At 35.3% G+C, this 5,684-nt stretch overlaps 1 pseudogene; it reads right to left on the bottom strand.

Annotated features, from left to right (window-relative positions):
• Positions 1-4,138: 4,138 nt before the first annotated feature.
• On the bottom strand, positions 4,139-5,483 carry LOC143407560 (activating transcription factor 7-interacting protein 1 pseudogene; annotated as a pseudogene).
• Between the last annotated feature and the right edge of the window lie 201 nt (positions 5,484-5,684).

Here is a 5,684-nt window from a genome sequence, read left to right as displayed (position 1 = left end):
AAATAACAGAAATTATTTCAAACAAGAATTTTTAAAATTTATAGCTATATTCTATAAAAATTATCTATAAACAAAAGAAAAAGGATAACTTGATACAAAAGTGAGAAAAGAAATCCAGTCTCCGTGGTACATGCCTATAATCCCAGCAGCTCCAAAGGCAGAGGCAGGAGGATCATGAGTTGAAAGTCAGCCTCAGCAATTTAGCAAGGCCCTAAGCAACTCATTGAGAATCTGTCTCTAAATAAAATATAAAAAAGGGGTGGGGATGTGACTCAGTGGTCCAGTGCCCCAGAATTCAATCCCTGGTACCCACCTCCTGCAAAAAAAAAAAAAAAAAAAAAAAAAAAAAAAAAGATTGAGAAAAGAAATTATTTGAGAAATCACAGGAAATGAATCTCTGAATGTTTTTTTATTTTTTAATTTAGTTTTGCTATTGTTTTTGTTTGTATTTTGCTGTGCTGGTAATCAAAACCAGGGCATGGTACATGCTAAGCAAACACTGTATCTTGTGTGACCTATAGTCCCAACTCCTATTTTTATTTTAAGTAAATAAGACAAAAAAAATAATGGTAACACTGGTGGTCTCCATTTAATGCAAATCATAAACACTTAACAGGGACCTATGAACAAGTGCACTTCCAATGCAATGCATTTGGTCGGCTTCTCCAATCATGACTTGCCCAACTTATGAATCAAAGTCAGTGTTACTATTCCTCAATAATAAGAGCAAAGCTACCATTATTTTTTAAATTCCAACTTGTGTTTCCTGACACTTTGGTTAGCAAGATACCAGACAAATTGAGCAGAACCATTTTAAAACTAAACTAGTTCTACTTGTTTAGAAAACTGCTTACAAAACAATGTTTAATCTGATGCTGCCGCTTTGTAGGAAAAAATAATTGGGGATTAGGTGAAAAAATCATTTATTTTAACATGATCCTGATGTCGGAAAAAAAATATTTTTAAAAAAAACTATTCACTCTCTAATGAAAATGGCTTCATAAAACTAAAAAGAGTTAGTAATTTGAGCAACAGCCTATGAGAAACTGGTTATTATCAACAGTCAGTGCCTAGTTTGCTAGTTAATGAGGTGAGAAGGAACCAAGAGTGGTTAATAATCCCACAAAGTGATCATTATCAAATCATTACAGTGTTAATTATGGAATTAAGAGGATTGTATCATGAAAATAGAAATACATACAAAAATCACTGCTTTTATCCTACATGTGTTATAGTAAAGCTTATTTTCTAAAACTAGATGGGGCTCAAAAGACGATACTTGTTCTGCAGAAATATCTCCTTTAAAAAAAACCAGGTTAAGTGGGTTTAATGAAAGCTTATAAAAATTAGTTCCTTGTTTTTCCACCTAAAGAAAAAAAATCAATATGTTGATGTACTTAGCTCCGTAGATATAATATATATTCATAGGGTAGGTCATTAGTAAGACAAAATATTTTCTGATTAAATTGGAAACTAAAATCTATTTATTAGATATATAACTTTGTTCTCATTCCCTTATATTTTCAAAAGCTGTCTTCACCTGTCTACAATGTTGATACCAATATTCTTGTTTGTTTACATGGCACTAACAGATTTTGTTTAATTATACATTTTAGTGGTAACCTCAGAACAATTGCTTCTTTTCACCGGAGTTTTCTTTTGGTGGGCAAAGTGTATTGCTGAAAATTTAACTGGATAAAGACAATGCATTCTCTATGGGCCATGAGAAGATAAATGCCTCCATAAATTTTTTTATTCATAATGTACTTTTTCCTGAACATAAGGTAAGCCATTTGTATTGGAAAAAAATGGAAAGCCCAAAAAGTATAGAGACTAAAAAGAAAAAGGTCATTATAGTACCACAAATTAAAGACAGCTATTAGTAATTTTATTCTTTCCCATTCTTTGAATTCATCCTCTTTAAATATTTAAAATCATAGAACTATGCAAATGCTTTCCCTATTCACACTTAAAAATGATTAAGAATATGCATTTTCTATACTGTTTCTGGCTGCATGGAATTGAATAGAATGTATAAACGATAGTTTATTTGATCATTACATTATTAATAGATTTTTAAATATTTCTAAATTTTCAATATTGTATCAGGAAAGATATCATATACATATGAACAGTAATGAAAAGTTTAGGCAAAACTTTTAGCAGACAGATAAAAATTCAAATCCTGGCTCAGTTGTTTAGGAATTTTGTTAATAAGTGAATGACATCATTTAAATAAAGCCTGTGACATAGTAGATAAATGAAAGGCTCCGATTATTATTATAATGAAGCTTTTCCTAAATTTTAGAATATTTGTCATCATAGATGCCCTAAGATTGAACTTCTCAGTTAAATACTGTAAGCATTTTTAAGATTTTCATACATATTATCAAATTGCTCAACAAAATGGCGTATATTCCCCAGTATTACATTATTTTTTGTTTGTTTTTGTTTTGGCACTGGAGATTGAACATAGAGTGCTTAATCTCTGAGTCACATCTCCAGCCCCTTTTCTATATTTTATTTAGAAACAAGGTTTCACCAAGTTGCGTAGGGCCTCGCTAAGTTGCTGAGGCTGGCTTTGAACTGGTGATCCTCCTGCCTCAGCCTCCTAAACCGCTGGGATTACAGGCATGCACCATCAAGCCAGGCTTATTACTATGTTTTAACGTATAATTGTATATATAAAAATTATACATATATAATGAAACAGGCTCATTTTGCCTGCTGCCCAGTATGCTGTTACAGACACTGAATTTTGCAAAAAGAGTCAATTTGCAAGATGGTCAAGGGCAGAGACAGAAGACCCAAGCCTCCCTAAGGATAGGGTTTGGGGTAAAGAATTTTTGTGACTGAAAGCATGGGGAAAGATAACTACTGTGCGTGCATAATCACTTTTTAAGACTTTTCATGGAAAAACATATTCAGAAAACAGCTGTGTTTATATGATTTGAAGGTGGAGTTTTGGGCTCCCTGATATCAAAAATTACCCTTTGGACACCAGTGTTGGATCAAGTAAAGAGTTGGCAGTTTGACAAAAGCACCCTTCAGGTCCCAGAAAACTAATCCAGGCAACTGTTATCCTAACCAACATCCAGAGGTGTTATCCTAGTATAATATAGCTGGCAGGAAATTAATAATATGTGGCTCAGTGCGTAATCTGAATAATTAGTGATTTTTTAAGTCAACTTAAAGCAAGTAACAAAGAGGAACTATTGGAGCTGAGTCCAAGAAGTAAAAAGTACAAAAGATTGGCCCATGAAAGTGTGTTTGTTGGCTGGTAATTATCAAAGTCAGGATCTGTCAACTCATGGAGCTCTTAGAGACCAAGGTTTTATATTGTTGATGGTTATATTCTTGAGAATGGCTCTCAGGTCCTAGAGAGATGCAACCGATACTTATTTACAATTATAAACTCTTTGGTGAATACCTAACAGAAGATTGTAGCCTATCAAGCAAGAGCTCAATTTTATAATTACATTATGTTCAATTCTCACAGGTACTATATGAGAATTATGTGTAGCCTGATCTTCAACAACACTGAGTTGTTTTCATATTTCTAATTCAATATGTAAAAATGTTATCTCATTTTAACTTCTAATGTTTTGAGCATTTGATAACATTTCACATATTTTAATTAATCATTTGTACTTCTAAAACAAATTATCTATTCATGTCTTTTGCTCATAAACATATAGAAATTATATCAATTTACACAACTGCTTTCAATATTAAGGTTATTAATAAATTGACATAAAAGTAGTTAAATAACTTCTCAATTTTGCTATCTTTGAATTCCATTCATAGTAATAAAAACTGAGAACTGTTCTACTTTTCTATAGTCAAATATTCTTTCCTTTTTGAGTTATTTATCTGTTATCCAGAAATTGAAAAATAGTCACATTTTATTCCTCTATGTTAAATTGGGCTTAATATTCTACATTTACATTTTTTGGGGGGGGGTTCTGGGAGAAGATTCTTGCTTTACAGGCTGAGTTTATTTTACTTCAGGTTATAAACAATGTAGTATATACACACATCTGTCCAAGAAATCTTGCACAAATGTGGATTTTACATTAGGTACTTGCACAAGATTAAAAACAACATCAAAATGTAGAACTTTTAAAAGGGGAAACAATCAAGGCTCCAAGATTTCACTGCTCTGGAAAGAAGAGATCACATTCATTGAATGGGGATCACAAAAAGGTCCAAAACATCCATAAATATCATTGGCTCATACTGCAAAATAGTATTTGCTACCAGAAACAAATTGGGTAAGAGTACAAGCCCTGGGAAAGGGAAGTGACTTTACCTCCCCAGTCTTTTTCCATTGTGAGAACACAGTGGCACTGGATTCCTCATAGTAAGCATAGAGTTGGTAACTCCGCAGTAGCACAGCTTCAATCCACCTCCAGGATACTCCATGACAGTACAATGTCATTTTGACTGAACTTGTGCTAACTTCAAGTGTAGCTTCTGAGGTATAGAGGTGCTGGCAGCTTCTGGTGTGGTTGTGGGGCTTCTGGTAAAGGTGCTGGTGCACAAGACAGGGGACTCCATATGCACTTGTGGTGGTTGGTGATGCACTGTGAGCTGAGGACCTGCTGATCCCAGAGTTAGTCCATTGTTTACAACATATGTGGTGGTTAGAGGCACTCAAACTGTAACACTCTTTTGAAGGTTGACCTGATGAACAACAAGAGCCTGCATAACAGTTCCTCAGAGGGGAGCCTGAGGTGGTGGTGCTGGGATAGTTGTAAAAACCATCTGATGGTTTCCAGGAGCTCTTGGCACAGGGAGTCTTGTGGTCACCTGACTTATTGTATGATGTGTTACATTCAAGGTGGTTGGAGCTGTAGGTAGCAAGTGTGTTGTTTGAGATGGTCCACCTGTTGGCACCTCTGATGCCTGAAGAGGTGGTGGTGGTTGTATGGGTTGCAATGGTCGAGACATAAGCTAAGAAGAACCCATGGCTGATACAGGAGTGTGATTTAGCTTTTTTGCGTCTCGTAAATCTCCAGTCTCTTTGTCATCCATTGTGAGATCAATGACACCACTTGAATCACTGCCAGTGGCTTTTCCAGTCTGTGATGTGCTATCAGGCAGCTTTTTTATTAACAGAAGCATCTACTGTTTTGTTGGTTTTCAACTCTTAGGGTGGTAGTGCTGTTTTGTTCTGCAGAAGATGAAGTTCTAAAAGCAGAAATTGGAATTCTCATCTGTATAGGACCACGGTTATTTGATGGAGTATAGAGTCCTGATGGGCCTACTGTATGTAAAGTCCTTGTGGCTTGTACAATAGAGTGTGCTGTGGGAACAGCCTGTACGGCAAGTGTTGTTCCTAATGGTGCAGCACTGGCAGGAGAGTTCCCTTGAATACTAGGACTGAGCACAGAAGGACCCTTGTTTGGTTTAGCAGGATTTGGCAAGGATACAATCAACCGTAAATGTTGACAAGGATGTGGAGAAAATGGTACAATCATACGTTGGTGGTGCAACTGCAAATTGGTATCACTACTATAGAAAGCAGTATGGAGATTCCTCAGAAAACTTGGAATGGAACCACCATTTGGCCCAGTTATCCCATTCCTTGGTTTATACCCAAAGGACTTAAAATCAACATACTACGTGATGCAACCACATCTATTCTATAAATAGAAGCTCAATTCACAATAGCTAAACTA

This window comes from Callospermophilus lateralis, chromosome 9, assembly GCF_048772815.1.
Source record: "Callospermophilus lateralis isolate mCalLat2 chromosome 9, mCalLat2.hap1, whole genome shotgun sequence".
Classification (NCBI taxonomy): domain Eukaryota; kingdom Metazoa; phylum Chordata; class Mammalia; order Rodentia; family Sciuridae; genus Callospermophilus; species Callospermophilus lateralis.
Note: the sequence above shows the minus strand (reverse complement) of the source record. Positions and strands in the feature narration are given on the sequence as shown.